General features: G+C 47.1%; 2 long non-coding RNA genes across 4 annotated transcripts in view; both read left to right on the top strand.

Moving 5' to 3' along the window:
- Positions 1-16648, top strand: part of LOC131402318 (uncharacterized) — a 249624-nt gene that overhangs the window by 114359 nt on the left and 118617 nt on the right. The gene's annotated exons all lie outside the window — the stretch shown is intronic.
- LOC131402322 (uncharacterized) lies at positions 1883-4584 on the top strand. Its single transcript, XR_009218535.1, has 2 exons — positions 1883-2080; positions 4310-4584. It is a non-coding gene; the product is annotated as an uncharacterized LOC131402322 (long non-coding RNA).

The raw sequence follows: 16648 nt of genomic DNA, 5'->3' as shown, positions 1-16648 counted from the left end.
GAACTCCTGGGTGGCAGCAAATGCTTGGAACAGGGCCTGCGCCTCAGCGGTGGGTCTCTAAGTCTCCTGGTGTCCTTAGTGCACCAATTCTGCTTCAGGATTCGGTTTCTCTAAATGCCAGGTACTGGGTTGAGCCACATTGGAGATTTTCAAGTGTTTATAGCAACAGAACTCTATGCCCAGTTGAAACTGAAAGTGGTCAAAAGAGAGCTGCTCTGTATAGCGGGGGAATGGAGACCCCAGTGACCAACAGGAGAGCCCCCTCCCAGTCTCACAAGACCTTAGCCCTCAGAGGAGCCCAGTGAGAGCACTCCTCCAGGCAGTTTGAATCTCTCAGGTTGTCAAAGAAAAAGATTTGCACTCAGACCCCTCACATTATCCCTAAATTTATCCTTCCCTCTTTCCCCTCTCCTCAGGGAGCGCTCTGAAAAACTTAAGGAGCACTATAGCCAAGACGAGTCCTTGAGCAGAGAACTGATGACCAAGGTAGAGTGGAGGCTGGGGGTCTGGAAAGAGGGGAAGGGCCACGGGGGGAGGGGGACTGGGCAAGCTGTGGTTTTGATAGTTTCTCACTTGAGCTTTCTCTGAAACGTTCCCATCTATCTTCTCCAGGTTAACAAGCTTAGGGATCTGTTTGGCCCATGGGCAGGTGGGGTGCCGTTTGTGGGCAGGAGGCCCTGGTCATGCGACACAGTGGTGTTGGCTGTGCTGTTCCAGGGCGAGTTGCCCAGCTGGCGCCATCAGCAGATTTCTGGCTTCCATGCACTTCCGTCCTGCTGAATGTAGCTTCTCCCAGACTGTTGGGTGGTTGGGTGGGTTTATCCCTCAGCCTAAACCTGTCCTCAGGAAGCCAGGCCCCTGCTGCTCCTTCTATCTTCACCATGTCTCCAAGGGGAGAGCACACTGCCTACCCCAGGGACGGGCACAGCAGGGAATTCCCCTGGCCCAGGTGGACAAACAAGATGCTCATCCTTGGATCTGAACAGCTGGACCAGAGACAGATGTGTGTGCGTTCTGCGACCCCTTCTGGACGCCTAGAACAGTCACTCGAGTCAACAACGGAGTCTCACCTGAATGCCTGGTTGGCAATGACATATACCCCAGGTGGCTTATGAGTAGCGCCTAGGCAACTGATAGATTCTTAGTGGATCCTGCTGAAAGGAAGTTAGGAGCTTCATGTAAACAGGGAAGCAAAATGTCCTCTCACCCCTTCCCTGTTGATCAGAGGTGGCACCTTGGGGGTCCAGTTTCTGAGTGGATAAAGAAAGAGTTCAGTGCAGGGGAATATCCTGAGTGGTTCCTTGGGGAGGAGAAGGGTTTGACATTGCCTCTGTCCCAGCCTGGGGGCCAGACACTCCACGAGACTAGGGCAGGCAGGAGCCATTCAACCAGACTCCCAAGACACCACATCCTCTCCATCCACGCCTCGGCCCACGACCAAGCTTCGAGAGCTCGGAGGTCAGGACTGTTGTCAGTGGTGGGGCTGGGGGTTAGGTGAGGATTTTGGAACAGGGTCTCTGGCTGGGAGGGCCAAGTGGCCTCTCCTCTGTGGCCCCTGAGCAACTCACTGCCCCTGTTTGGGCCTCTGTCTCCCCATCAGGGAAATGGAAGGATGGTGATCGTGTGGTGCAGGCCTCACGTGGGGGTGATGAGGTAAGAGGGAGGAAAGGAATGTGGGAGTTTTCTGCCTGCTCCCTGGAGGGGTGAGGGCAAGAACAGTGATGACAGTCATGCGACAGTGAGTCCTCAGGAGAACCTGTGAAGTAGCTGGAGTTCTCACACTTTCCAGATGAGGAAACAGGCTCAGGGAGTCCAGGACGCAAGCCCAAGCTTACACTCAGAGAGTTGAAACTGGGCTTGTTCTGGAATCACAGGACCTTGGAGGGTGGAGTGGCATTGGTACCAGTTGACTCGAGTCAGATATCCAGTGTCGGAGGCGAGTGGTGCTGGAGAGAAATGCGGTGAGGGGACTATGGCCTCACTGACACTGTCCTCGACCCTGACAGGAGGGGCCTTCCACGTTTGCCCCCCGGAAATCAACCCCCAGAGGGTGCAGGAGAAGGAGCAGCAGCAGCAGCAGGTGAGTGTGCCTGTGGGGGAGGGGCTCTGCGTTCCCAGCTGGAGGCCTCAAATCAAGAGAGGAGGGCCCTTTCTCTTGGTGCCACAGTGTCCGAATCCCCCAGTAGAAGTGACCGGGATGGCCTGGAAGAGCTGGTGCAGGATGGGTTTGTTGTGGGGAGGGACAGGGACCGCATACCCTGTGATTTGCTAGAAGCCTGCCCTGGGAGAGGAGGAGGAGGAGTGTGGTGTTCTTGGGGTGTGAAGCAAGGAGGAATTGAGGGGAGGCTAGTAAGGGTCCTAGGCTGTTCCCCGTGGGAACCCTGGGGTGGGCCAGGAGGCTGTGGCTGTGGACTTTTCAGGGGAGGGTCTGCAGGGGGTCGACTTGAGAGCAAGGGCTCATCCCACCCGCACCCCAATGTCACAAGGTGTCGTCCCCTATCTTGGCACTTTCCTTGGTGACCTGCTTATGCTGTGTCTGGCGATGGGTGATTATCTCGAGGTGGGTGAACCTGAGGCCAGGCAGGAAGGACCACGATCCTGAACCTTGGGATGCGGGAGCCCCCGAAATGTGCTCCGAGCTCTCAGCACTTGACACATCTCTCCTGGGAGCCTCGCAGTGGCCCCTGGGAGCTGGGGCATCAGGCCCATCTTAGAGATGAGTGAACAGAGGCTCCACCTGAGACACCCATTCCGGTTCCCCAGGCTGGGGAAACTCAGAGCTGCCTGATGGCACAGCCGCGTGAGGTTTTATCTGAGCTGGACTCAGCCTCTAACTCCCATGTTCCCCATGGAGGGAGAGAGGGGTCGGCCCCCCCCCAAGTCAGGCAGCACATATGTGGCTGAGCAGTCCCCTCTGCCTGAGGCCTCAGCCTCCAAGTCTGTCATCAGAGAGGGTTGTGCTGCCAGGTCCCTCAGCCTCCCCCCATGTCCTCCTTCTCTGGAGCCCAGAGCCCGGCCTAGGTCCAAGTCCTGTTTTCTCTGCATGCTCCGCCCCCTCTGGGGACCTGGCAGTCGGGCACCATGAGAAGGGGTGGACATAAGGGGCTAGTCAGTCTATGGCATTCTGTCTGATGGACTCTGGCTCTCCACCTTCCAGGGGAATGAGATCAACCTTAAGAAAGGGACTGAGGTGAGCAGCTGTGGCACTCCCTGCAGGGGAGGGGAAGGAGGTGGAAATCAGAGACCCTCTGGGCAGAACAGTCCCTGGTTCCACCCCCTGTATCTTACATTGAGTGGAAGACTTCGATAACAGAGAAGTGGGAGACCCATCCAATTGGCGGGTTGGTTGAGGGGAGGATAGCATCAAGGATAACTTCCTGGAGGAGGGGCTGATTATTCCCATTCTGAGAACAGGTAGAGCCTGGATAGAACTGGTGGGAAGGAGCGTTGCCAGGACTGGTCCCCTGCCCCACCCCTCACCCCCCACAAGGCCCCTGCAGCATCCCCCACCCAGGCCCTGTGTGCATCCTCTCCTTCCCTCTGGTCCCAGGAATACTGAGTCATGAGGGAGATGCTGCTGCTCCCAGTGGTTGCAAAGAATTACAACCAGAGCTGGAGGAGTGATTTGGGGCCTGATTCCAGGACATGGAGCTGCTCAACGAGAATGATAGTTGAGGCTGTGCAGGAGTTGAGTGAGGGCAGGGGTGGACTCTCCATGTTGGCCAGTCCAGAGAGCCTGTCTCCATGGCCCCCTGCTCAGCCCCAGGCCTTATTGCTTGGCGAACTCTGGGACACCCAGACTCCAGCTGCTGGGAAGGCAGTGGGGGGATACCTGAGGTGTGGCTCCTGGTAGGCTCACAGGTGTCTCTCTGCCCTGTAGCTACAGCCTGTCCTGCCTGCTGGATCCCCAGATCTAATTGGCCAGCAGAATATTCAAGGCCAAGAAGAGCCGGCCATCATCAACTTCAGGGGTGAGTGAGTGTCTGGGCTGGGGTGACTGACTCCTAGGAGTTCAGTAAAGCTTTGAGCTAAGCGTGTCCTTGGGGAGTCCGATAGCTGGCACTGGGATCCCAGCTCCACTACTGAGCAGTCCTGTGACTGGGGTGACTCTCTTCAGCTTCCTGAGACTCCGTTTCCTCCTCTGTGAAATAGGTGATAGTAAACGATTTCTCCCGTGGCAGGGACAAGTGGGGTACTGGTGGCTAACAGCACTGAGCACAAGGTCTGCAGCACCCAGTGCAGTGGGGACAGGGTGGGTGGCCATGATTCTGAGGGAGGCCCCCCAAGATAACCCGACTCTTCTACTCAGCCCCCAGGCCCCAATACCGAGCCCCATACCAGTGGCCGATCACAGCCCCATCCTCAGCAGCCGGGACACAGCTGGGAAGCTTGCGATGCACCGGGCCAGCTCCTCCCACCTGACAGGAAGGGGAGCATTGTAAGCTGATTCCTGGAGTCCCCTGAAGCCCAAGAGAGAGAGGACGACCCCATCTCAGCTCCCTGACATCCCCCAGCACCTATGAACCCATTGGGGAGGGACAGTAGTTATTTGTTGTAAATAATAAATGCCATGTTTGAATATTATATTAAAGTCCTGTTCCCTTTACAGCCTGGAACTTGTGGTGTGGTTCTGTCGCTTTCTGTAGGCATGTGAGGGAGACACAGAATCTCACATTTCTCCTTGAATCAAGAACTCTTCCGAGTCATCAGCTTATTATATGTGGGAGAAAGGAGAAGGGCCATCCCCTTCTCTGGCTAGTGGGGACAATCCCAAGTCCCCCTAACACCGAGGACCAGTTCATTTCAGTATCATTCAGCTCCTCCAGGAGCAGACACAGCCCACCACCCCTTCTCCTGAGATTTAAAGGTTGAAGGTACTTTCACAGGCAGAGAAAAAAACCACTGAAATGTGGGTGACTTTAAAACAGCACTACGCAGGACCATGTCATGCCACAGGCAGGGGCTGCCTTCCTAATTCTGGAGGAAGAGGGAATGTTTTCTGCTTCTCTTCTTGAGGTTTCTTTTGACCAAATTTTAGGAACTTGTTGTTTTCTAGTTCAATCTCTGGGAATATATCAGCTCTAAGTGGAGAAAACAATGGAAAAAGATCAAAATGTGCACGTTGAGAGGACAAGACCCGCGGAAGTTCATTTGCAGATGGACTATAGGCAGGCAGGACTTTCCCTCCTGAGGGCCCTCTAGGGGCTCCATGTTCACCTCTGACCTAGATTTGAATCCTGCTGGAATCCTTGTCCAGGACCCTGAATTCCTTTTCCTGCTTGATTTGTATCCAGGAGGAAAGATTTGTGATGCAGCTTTTAAGGCTACAGCTGGGCCTTGTTACATAAACATTACTGCTCCCTGTGAACTAGGATTTTCAGCACCCCTGCCTTCCTTATGCAATTCCCTTTAGGACAGAATTTCCCTAGAAAGCCCCAAACCTCCTCCCTGACTTGGCCTGATGGATCCCGAGTGAGCTCTACTTTGCCAGGATAAGGGACCATAATCCTGGCCAGTCAGTGACCCCACATTGTCCCTTGCTGTCCAAGGTGACTTCTGAGCCCGTGTTCTTCTGAGGTCCATGGTCTTGGACAATCCTCAAGTTTACACACTCAGTGTTGGTGCTCCAAACTCGTCCAAATGGGGCAACTGGGCCCAAGCCCTTAAAGTGTGTCAACCCTGGGTGTCTGTGATTTTTTCCCCAGTCTTGTGTTGTGGTTACATTACAACCACCTGCTGGGGTGTGAACCCTGTTTGGAGCTTTGAAAGATCAGGTATGACGGAGGTGTGGGGGGCTCCAGCAGGGAAAGCCACGGAACTGATGATCCATGGACGTACATGAACACAGCCTTACCAATTAAAATACTGAAATGCTCCCCATCTGATGGTGAATAGACACTGCTCTGAGCTCACACCGAGAACCTACCACATGACTAGAAGCTTTCAAAGGGTTACTAAGTGGCATTTTGAAGCTCTTCCCTTGGGAACACCCTGTAAGACGAGGGCCAGATGAATCGCTTGGCACTTGTGAGTTATCGCCTCCTTTCTGATGGCTGCAAGTGTCACCCAGACACACAGGTTGGACTCTGTCAGGGAAGCCTTCTCAGGACAGCCAGAAGCTGAGGATGAATTCTGGTTCCCGGCATCCCAGGCCCTTCCTGACACAGCATAACCACCCAGGAAAGTGGTTTGGTAATGAAAAAACTGGGAAGGCCATACTTTCCCTCCAAAGAGAAAGCGAAGTGCCAACAGTGAAAGATTGATCCCCCAAATAGACAATTGAATCCCAACAAGCAGTGGGTTCTTGTCAGATTACTGATGCTGAAAAGGCCTCTTTTGATAATAGCACGATCCCCCAACTGCCGTGTCCATCTACATGAATAAAATTTCCAACACATATGGATCTAAAAAACTGAGGGAAATCTGGTATTTCCTTAGATGCAACTCTGAAGTAGCATGCAACAAAGAACATAAAAATGGAGACTTAGAAGTAAATATCTAATTTGAGAACATAGACATCGAAGTGCTTTTGAAATAATATTTTGGAATCTATTGGAATATTACACAAAAAGAATAATCCACTTTAAGTAGGTTTTACTGTGACTGTGGGGAAAAACTGAATCATCCCGTGACGTTGATAACTCTCTGCTGACTTGAAAGTAAAAATAAATAATGTGCATAGTAAAGGAAAATGAGAGAACAGCATGAAAAAAGATTTTTCTGTCCTCGCCTGAAACTCAACCTCTCACCTCAGAAAGAAACCACTGTCTATATTTTCTATTTCATGCAGCAGAGTTTAATAAAAGAAACGTATTGGTATGTTTTAAAGTTTCAAGAGCTCAAAGCAAGGAAACATTAGGGACGCTGCCAAGAGACCTCACTGAGGTGCCTGCTCCATTTCATCTGCTGTCAGGACGTCCTTCTTGGCCCCTCACTTTCTCTGCCTCGCTAGCAAGTCTGTCCGCCATCAGTGCTACCACCAGTCTCTCTCCTGTGCTCTTCACTGCCCTTTCCTCCTTCCTGATACCTTCCTCAGTCGCCAGAAATTGTTGACAGTGGAACTGTGGAATGCCCAGATCAGCTCCTGGAATCATCTCTGCCAAATCTGAAGACCGGCAGGAGTGGGCATGGAACCTGGAGTGCAGACTACCTGCGAGCACACCTGGCAGGGATTCACCTGTGTGACTAGGTGCAAGTTTTTGCAACGCTTTGGCAAGATTGAAAGGACTTACCAGTTGTCCTGCATTGCTGCAGGCCTGGAGTCCTTGCGGTCTCTCGGGCCAGCAGACCTGGTGGGGCTGGTCCAAAGTGTCCTCCCAGAGACCCGTCACTGCCAGAATGGGATGGGATTCTAGTATCCGGCCTCTTGAATATGTCACTGGACATCCTCAAAGGGTTGAAGATGCTTAAACCAGGCTTTGGTTTGGACTGGTTCCCACAGTTACACTGCTTCCTCTGTGAAGATGTGACTATCATCCTTCTTTTCCTTTTACCCTACAAAAGTAAATCATGAAATTGGGTCAAATGACAAAGGAACCCTGACTTTTTAGGACAATTATCCTGGTTGTTTTGTACTTCCACCCTCCCTCTGTCCTCCAGGGATAGATCTGACTTGTGTCCTGGGATGTCATCAGGCAAATTTGCATCAAGAACAGAAAGCTCCAGGTCAAAATTCAAGGCTACTCCAGATCATTTCTCCTCCCCCATCCTGTTAACACCCCTCCCTGTTTGAGTGTGTTTCTATTATATTCTTGTCCTTGTCACTCTAAACCGCACAAGTCCTGACACTCCCTCTCAGGGCAGTCGGTCCCCAAACCTTTACTAAATCCCAAATCCTACCATTTCTGTGTTTTCTGACTACTCATTTGCTTAATCCATTGACCACTTGGTGTTCATAGAAGTTAAATCAATAGTGACATTATCAACCACCCCCTGTTAACGACTTACTCCCATATCCCAGATGTTCACATAATCCAAACAATTATGGTCAAAAGTAAATAATTCAGAAAACGTATTCAGTCACCACAAATTCCTGATCTCTAATACTTTTATTCAAACACTCATACAGTAGATACCTGTCCCTCAAGATCAGAAGTAATGCCAGATCACCGATCCCCACCTTAAGTTCCTCCTACACCTATCAATCCTGGATTCCATGGACTATGATCTCAATACTTTCCTTGGAATAATAAAAAATTCCTTACCACTCATTTATGTTGTAAACCTCCAAACCAAGACGTTCCCAATTATCTGCCATGCCGTAGCTACTGCTGGTCTTATAACAAACTGAAGAAAAAACATGAAACATTATCTTTTGGTACCATTGTAAAAACAAAACCATCTGCATCAACTGGGAAGCACCCATAATGCCTGAAAATTTTGTTCTCTTTTTTTGTGTTGGGTCAATAACAAAAAGAAAAATCAATTAAAAAATGGGCAATGGACCAGAATAGACTTTTTCCAGTGAAGACATACAAGGGACCAATAGGTGTATGAAAAGGTGTTCGGCATCACTAATCAGGGAATGCAAATCAAAACCACAATGAGCTATCACTTCACACATGTTAAGATGGTGATTATCAAAAAAACTAAAGACGACAAATGGTGGTGAGGATGTGGAGAAAAGGAACCCTTGTGGGAATGTAAATTAGTACAGCCATTATGGAAAACAGTGAGCTTCCTCCAAAAATGAAAACTAACATATGATGCAGCAATCCCACTTCTAGTATATACCCACAGGAATTGAAATCAGGGTCTCAACGAGATACCTGCTCTCTAATGTTCATTGCAGCTAATTCACAATAGCCAAGACACGGAAGTAACATAAATGTCACTGATGGATGAATGGATAAAGAAATGCAATATTAGTCAACCTTGAAAAAAGAAGGAATTTCTGCCATTTTTGACAACATGGAAGACATTATGCTAAGTAAAATAAGGCAGACAGAGAAAGGCGAATACTCACTTATATGTGGAATCTAAAATAGTCAAACTCATACAAGCACAGGTTAGAATGGTGGTTACCAGGGGCTGGGGGGATGGATAAATAAGGAGCTGATAGTCAAAGGATACAAAATTTCTGTTATCAAGATAAATAAGTTCTGGAGATGTAGGACAAGCATAGTACCTACAGCTGACAAGACTGTATTGCATACGTCACATTTGCTAATAGAGTAGATATTAAGAGTTCTTACCACAGAATAATAGTACAAAAGGAGTTGAGAGAAAACTTTGGGAGGTGATGGATATGTTTGTGGCCTTGATGGTGGTGACAGTCTCAAGGGTGTATACTTAGGTCCAAATCCATCAAGCTGTATATGGAAAAGTAAGACATAATCGTTGATTCCTCTGCACCTTGAAATACACCGTGTCCTCATCACAAGAGAAAAAAATTTGTAACTATGTATGGGGATGGATGTTAACTGGACTTATTGTGGTCATCATTTCAACATATATACAAACAATGAATCATTATGTTGTACCCCTGAAACTAATATAATGTTGTATGTCAACATTACCTCAATAAAGACAATATAACAGAGAAAACCATTTGAATATTGTAAATGAGTTCAGTGAATCCCTGAAACTGCCCCATTCCCATATGAGAGTTACTGGAAGCAGAGAGGATGAAGTAAGATGGAAGAAAGTTGTACAAAACAGTAATCAAATTAAAATCATTTAAGTTGCTATGAGCTCCTTGTGGCAAAGTTCTATGAGCACTGATCATTCACCTTTTCTTGGAAAAGCATACTTTCAGATCCAACCCATAATAGTTTCATTATTTGCTCTAATAAGAAAATTTCAACTTAATAAATAAAACCAAAAGCATCCCTTATGTATGAATAAAGTTAGTGAACTTTACAGAGAAAAGAGCATATTTGCACACTCAATAAAGGAAACAGAAGAACTGAATGATGATTGATTCTCATTCAAGCTTATCTTTGAAAGCCAGTAAAACCAGGTTATCTTTTCAAGGATGTGTGTAGAGCTGTCAGCCTTGGAAGACAGAAATAGTGACCTCCTCTGGAGCAAAGGGCAGGCTTGCTTACTGCCCAGTATAATAGAAATAACACCCCTCCCTGGGGCAAAGGTCAGCAGACTTCCTGCCCATTATCAAAGATTTGAGTTCCTTAAGCTCTGAATTCTTGCAAACCTCTGCATGTCACCCGGCCCACTGTGTATCACCCTGTAAGAAGTGGGATTTAGTGAACCGGTGCAAATGCTGATACTCTGGCCACTGCTATTGCTGTGACATTAAGTCCTTTGTCTCTGACCCATGGGTCTCATGTCTTTTGCCAAGATCTATAAGACCATGGTAGGCTGACTTATTAACTTGCAGGTAAGGTAAAATATCAGGCCTTTCACAGTTCCTGACAAGCGCTTTAAGTAACTAGTAGTCCTAGGAACAGAGAGTTACCCAGAACAATATGCATGGATGGTCTTCATAGAAGACTTCATGCAACCAAAACTTTAATAAGGCTCTCTGACCTCTTTTATTTCTACCCCAATTAGAAGGAGAGGCACCAAGCTATTACAGACCTATGGCTTGTGCAAGCCACCTGGAGACCTAGTGACCAGAAACTTCCCATGGGGAGCAAAGACAGATGGGCATATTTCCAAAATGGACCCATCTGCCTCCCTATCATCCAAAAGACAGTACATTATCTTAATTTATGATGATTTCATTCATTAAAATCTTGTGATGGGCCAAAGATACACTTCTAAGAGGAGTGAGGCACATGGCAGTTGTCAGTAGATTAACAGATTTGGTGAATATGAAACTCTAAACTAAACTTAGTGTTCTAATCAATTATAAGGTACAACAAATTTAATTAGATCAATTAAATGATATTTAATGGTATGCCTGATTATTACTCTGCAATAATGATCAAGAAGCTCATATAAATAACTATAATTGGTCTTACTTTAAAATATGATAGTCAAGACTTTTTGAGATAAGCTGGAGAGAAGGTAGGGGAGAAATAGATAGCTGCTCTAAAGCCACTTTCAAGACAGCTGGATCTACATGTAACCCAGGAGATCGAGGCAGATGGCTGTGTGCCTAGATCCTCCCTGAACTGTGGTTCTCAGGGATGTCACGGGGCTGAAGCAGCTTTCTGAATTGTGTTTACATGTCCATGTGTACAATACCCCTGACCATGAGGATGAAACACCATTCAATCATCCCTTACACCCCTCTAATTTACAATTAGATTTCAAAATCATTGTATCATTACATGATCATTTATTCCTCAAACCTGTAGGATGCCGAGCTAAAAGAAAATCAAATTTCAATGGCTTCTTTTCTTTCAAGGACCAAGACGTTCTTTCACAGTTGGAATACGGATTAGAGGATAAATCCAAGTCAATGGAAACAACTTAAGAAATGAACAGAGGAATATTTCATTCCTATATATACACAGTTTTCACTGTGGCAAAAACAGAGTTACATTTTAAAAAATGAGAATTTTTTGAAATTTTATAGATATTAAAGACATTGTTTTGCTTATATTCCCTTTGGTTTACCAAATGAAACTCACTCTTTAATGGGCATTTCTAGCATTGAGTGCTAATAACAGCAGCTTTTTAAAATTCTTATTTTTCCCCGGTCAAAGACCAAGGGCAGAGGTCATCAAGAGGTCAAGTCTAATCTACCTACAGATGTGGCAGGCTTAACTATGGATGTTCAAGCCAGACATTGCCAGCAGAACCAAATCTCTTCACCCATAGGTGAGTTTTTACTAGTAATCACAGAGACTTAAGAATATCAAAGGAAATTCTGTGGTTTTTTTGTGTGTGTGTGTGAGAAGGACCAGTCCTGAGCTAACATCCAATGTCAATCCCCCACTTTTTTGCTGAGGAAGACCGGCTCTGGGTTAACATCCGTGCCCATCCTCCTCTACTTTATATGGGACACTGCTACAGCATGGCTTAAGAAGCGGTGCATCGCTGTGTGCCTGGGATCTGAACCGGCAAACCCCGGGCCGCTGCAGCGGAGTGTGTGGGCTTAACCGCTTGTGCCACTGGGCAGGTCCTCAAAGGAAATTCTTTATTAAGAACCAAAGTTATAGATTCCTATCTTGGGTTCATTACTTTGAATTTTTGACCCAAATCATATATATCGATTGGACCATGCTCAATTCTATGATCTTTGGAAGATTCAGCCTACAGCTGAAGAGAAACTGATGCGACACCAATATCTTATCCTCTCTGAAGTCCAACTGAGAGCCCCTGGAGTCAGAAGTTTTCAAGACAAGAAAAAGTCATCCTTCTGAACAGAGAGAGTAGAGGCTATTCAAACATTCAACTTTAAATTGTTAACATGACTCGTTAGAATGTGATGGAGCAAGCATAATACCTTCTAAGTTTCAAGATTTTTCTCCAGAATACTGAGATGGATGACCTTGAAGGCCAATTTCCCCATAAATGTATTTATTCAGTGATAAAATTAATTTCCCTATAAAATAATTCCCATAAAAATGTTAAAAATATATCATAGTCTCTCACTAAAAGGAAACAAAGCAAACTGAGCAGTTGAATAGCAGTGCAATAAATTCCATACAATGATCTTACTGCAGCGTTATGTACAATAGTGAAACTGGATATAATCCCATTTCTATCAAAGAAGAAGTAAACAGATTATGGTATTCCTGTTCTTTGGAATACCTCTAAAACATTTAAAATGGTAAGTTAGAATGATGTGCACTGATAACGGGAAACGTCTATGATATATGGTTTAGGAAACAGCAAATTGCAAAACGATGTAGTTATGTAATTTATGTTAAAAACTTTATGTGTGTTTATAAATACATAGGAAATGTCCAGAAGAATAAACCCCACCTTGTTAACAACAGTTCCCTCTGAGTAGAGGAGTGAGTTTTCAGGGAAGAGGATGAAAGTGGAGGGTTTCGCTTTCTATAGATCTGTGTAATTTGACATTTTTAACAGGATGTATTTCTTTCATAATTAGAAAAATGAGTGATGTGGCCATTTTGTGCAGGGCAACAGTATTATGTTCACCAGTCTCTGTACTGTATGTTACTGCACAGCACGGACTGTAGGAGAAAGCCCAGGGGAGCAATGAAGACAAAGAAGACATGACACCCGCAAAAAGAGTATTTCTACATAAACAAACCTTCCAGGCGAGTGATGGTCAGTGTCCACTGCTCCAGCTCTCGCAATAAACCTAGAACCTTCCCAGGATAAGCCGGAGGACCACGCCCAACTAGTCCACTGCCTGCCCGGGGCCTGTTTATGCAAGGTGACTGCCATCAAGCAGATAATGGACTCAGGATGGGGTGAGAGGCGGAGTTCCAAGTGGAGATTCAAAATGTACCAAGAAATTTTGTGAAGTGAAGGAAGCTACTCGACCTCTCTGAGCCTCAGTGTCCCCCCCCCTGTAGAATGGGGATCACAGGTCTACTTCACAGAGCTGTTGGGGAAGATACATAAAAGTGCCTGTGACAGCCAGTGTCCACATTATTAACAAAGTTGTATCTGACTTCAGAATAATCGATGAAAAGAATAATGTTAATGAGACCAAAGACGAGATGCCCAGCTTCGTAAGCAGCATGAGAGTGAGAGGAGCTCTGACTAAGCAGGGTTCTTCACAGCTCCACTGGAGAGGACGAACACGGGCTACACCTGGATAAGTCAATGTTGTACAATGACTCGTGTAGTGAGGGTGGGTCCCTAAAGACACTGCGAAATACAGTTACACACAGTGGCTCCTAGAAAACAACTACAAAGCAATCAACACAGCAGATAGGAATAGGAAAGGGGCAAGCAGAGGAGGGTAAGAGCCACAAAATCTGATGGAAGACACTGAACCACGATGAGCGCCCAGCTCTGTCAACAGCTGTTGTGGTTGCGCTAGGAGATCAAACATCTGAGAAAGCCATTGTGGGGACGCTGGGGGCACAGTGGTCACTGCAGCCACACCTCAACAGCAGTGCATCGGAGCACACACACCCCAAAACTTTCCTCTCCATTAATTCTTGTTTTAAGATGATGAATATCCTCATGTTTCAATGTCTCCTTCCAACCCATGTGGACGAGTGTTGTCAGAACCCCCTGAAAAATGCACAGGCCAGAGTGGGATGGAACACTGGGCGCTGGGGGAGCAGCGCTGCACCTGACCACACGGACTATCACCTGGGCCTATTGAACACGAGAGAAGAATCCGAGGATGTGGTCTAAAGAGAATTCCCTGTCTTGCCACATTCAGAGACACCACAGAGTTTCTCGTCCATTTTACAAAATAACATTTTACAAAAATGTTAGAGAATTCATGTGTCATTTATTCATAAAGAGGCAAATTCTTGACAAAGTGACAGGGTCCAGTTTCCATGACCAGGTTTTTCAGTTGTTTTGATAATATCCCACATTCAGGAATCGGAAATGTAACCTACTGGGATGTGTAATATAAACAAGGACTTTTTTTCATGTAGATCAATGCCCAGATTTTTGGGGAGGACATAAGTCGTGAAAGCTGCTAACCACTCCTCCACAGGTTTCAATAGAACTTTTAAATTAATTTACCAATCTCAGGAAAAGAGATTTTGGCCATTCAAATTTTTTATTTCTGCATTCAAGTGTACAGTACAGCCAAGAGAATAAACAGAAAAAAATTGACAAGAAGATCTTGCTTGCATTTCATCTTTTGCAAATAAGCAAGCTATTTTATGCTCTGTTCCTTTCACTATTCTAATCAATTTTTAAAGAATACGGTACATCTGACTATCCCTGGGCGTGTTTATCCGGGAACTTTGCCGGAATCCAAAGCAGAGATGTTAAAGCTGACGAATTTCAAATGCTGCCCAAGTGCTGTCTACCTTACACATCCGTCTCCCAAAGGTGGACCACCGGTCTCTTCCTGAGGGATCAGAGTCGTCACCTGTGTCTCTGAGAGACTGGCCACTCAGGCCTGAGCTGAGATTAGGTGATCAATCTAAAGGGCAAAATGCTTAAGCTATTCTCATCTTAAGGATGCTGTTTCAGAGGCCTCTACACTGGAATGGGTTGGTGAAAATGGCCTACTAGATACTTTCCTGGGAATTGGCTTGTTCTCCTCTGCTCTTAGCGGATCCTGGGGAAACCAGTGATTAACCTCAAGGATGCCTCAACTTCCACATCTGCAAAAAAGGCAAGCAACAGCCAATGTTACCACCCTGCAAAGCTCTTAAGTTGTGCTTGTAAGAGGGGCCACAAGGGCGAATTTCTCCCAAAAGCTAATGAAATGTTGGCACTTTGGCTGGAGAAGGCAGAGGGCAACATGCAAAGTGGAAAGTTTCTGGGATGTCAAACCAGTTCCCATAAGCATTTTAGAGAAGCACCTGGCCCTGGACTAGGTAGGAGGCTGTGGAAAGACCCACAGGCATGCAGGTGGGAGGAGGAATCAAGCCACGGAGGGAGGCGGTGTGGAAGAGGGATGAGTCTGGCTTCAACTTTGGACAAAAGCAGTTGCACGCTGCAGGCCCGAGGCTGCCCACGCAGCCGCCACACCCTCCTAACTCCCTGGTCCTTCTCGTCCCATCACATCCCTCCGGGGCTCAGTCCACGTGGAGCAGGTGCAGGACAAGTGTCTGCAACCAATGACGGTTTTGCCCTCAGCCAAACACACACCACCCTGTTCCTCCCCCTAGGGCTAGGCACCGCCCTGTGCCCAGAGCATCCTGGGAGTTGTAGTCCTGCAGCCCTACAGGCTGCCTGCTGGGAGCAGTTAAGAGACAAAAGCTCCCAGCATGCACAGCTAGGGGCCCCAATTCCTGCCTCGTCCCTCCGTCCCTGGGCCCCAATCCTCTGCTTCTCCACCCCACTCTCTACCCCGCCTCTTCTCTATACCACACCCACCCTTCATGCCCTGTGTACCCCCCAGAGTATGCGCAGTGAGGATGGACTGCATCCCTTGAGCCCGGTACTCAGGTAGGTGTGGGGCTCACCAGACTAGCTGTTGCTGAGGATGCTTGCAGCCCTATTGGAAGCACCTTGGTCAGTAGTTGAAAAGTAAATTCAATATCTAAAATGGAAATACCGGGTGCCTGGGATCCTGGAATTTGCCTTTTCAAGGCCACCGGTCCTACCATCCCCTGCATCCCTCCAGGCTGCCATGATCCTCCCTCTGGACCCCGTGGTCAGGGTCGCTGCAGAGATCCTCCTTTTGGACCCCACCCACCTGAAGGGCCCATACCTTGGTCAGGCATCTTAGAAGGACTGCCCTGAGACATGTCATAAAAAGGAGAAAACATCACAGTGCACAGCCCCAATTCCTGCATTGTACAGACAGGAAACTCAGATGCACTGGTAAGTGACCCCTAAGCCACTTTGGGTAACCACACTCATGCCCCTTGTCCAACGCTGCACACAGGCTTGTTCACTGGACTTCTTTATCCCAGTGTGGACCTCTTGGCCTCGTTAACACAGGCAACAGCACCAAAACTTCTCGTTGCTCTTTCCCACTATGTTAGGCAAGTTTGTGTAGGAAGGTAATATGCAATTTCTGCTCTACTATAGGGCTGGCTCCTTGGCAACCAGTTTTAATATCCCTTTTTAAATATACCCTCAGAATCACAAAATAATTAAGCAAAATAATTTGTTGCTGTTGGGGGTTATGGTGATAATTCTCTGAAGTCATTTTTCCATTTAGCTA

Source organism: Diceros bicornis (assembly GCF_020826845.1).
Source record: "Diceros bicornis minor isolate mBicDic1 chromosome 7 unlocalized genomic scaffold, mDicBic1.mat.cur SUPER_7_unloc_2, whole genome shotgun sequence".
NCBI classification, from domain to species: domain Eukaryota; kingdom Metazoa; phylum Chordata; class Mammalia; order Perissodactyla; family Rhinocerotidae; genus Diceros; species Diceros bicornis.
The sequence above is the reverse complement of the archived record's forward strand: the minus strand, read 5'-3'. Positions and strand labels throughout refer to the sequence as shown.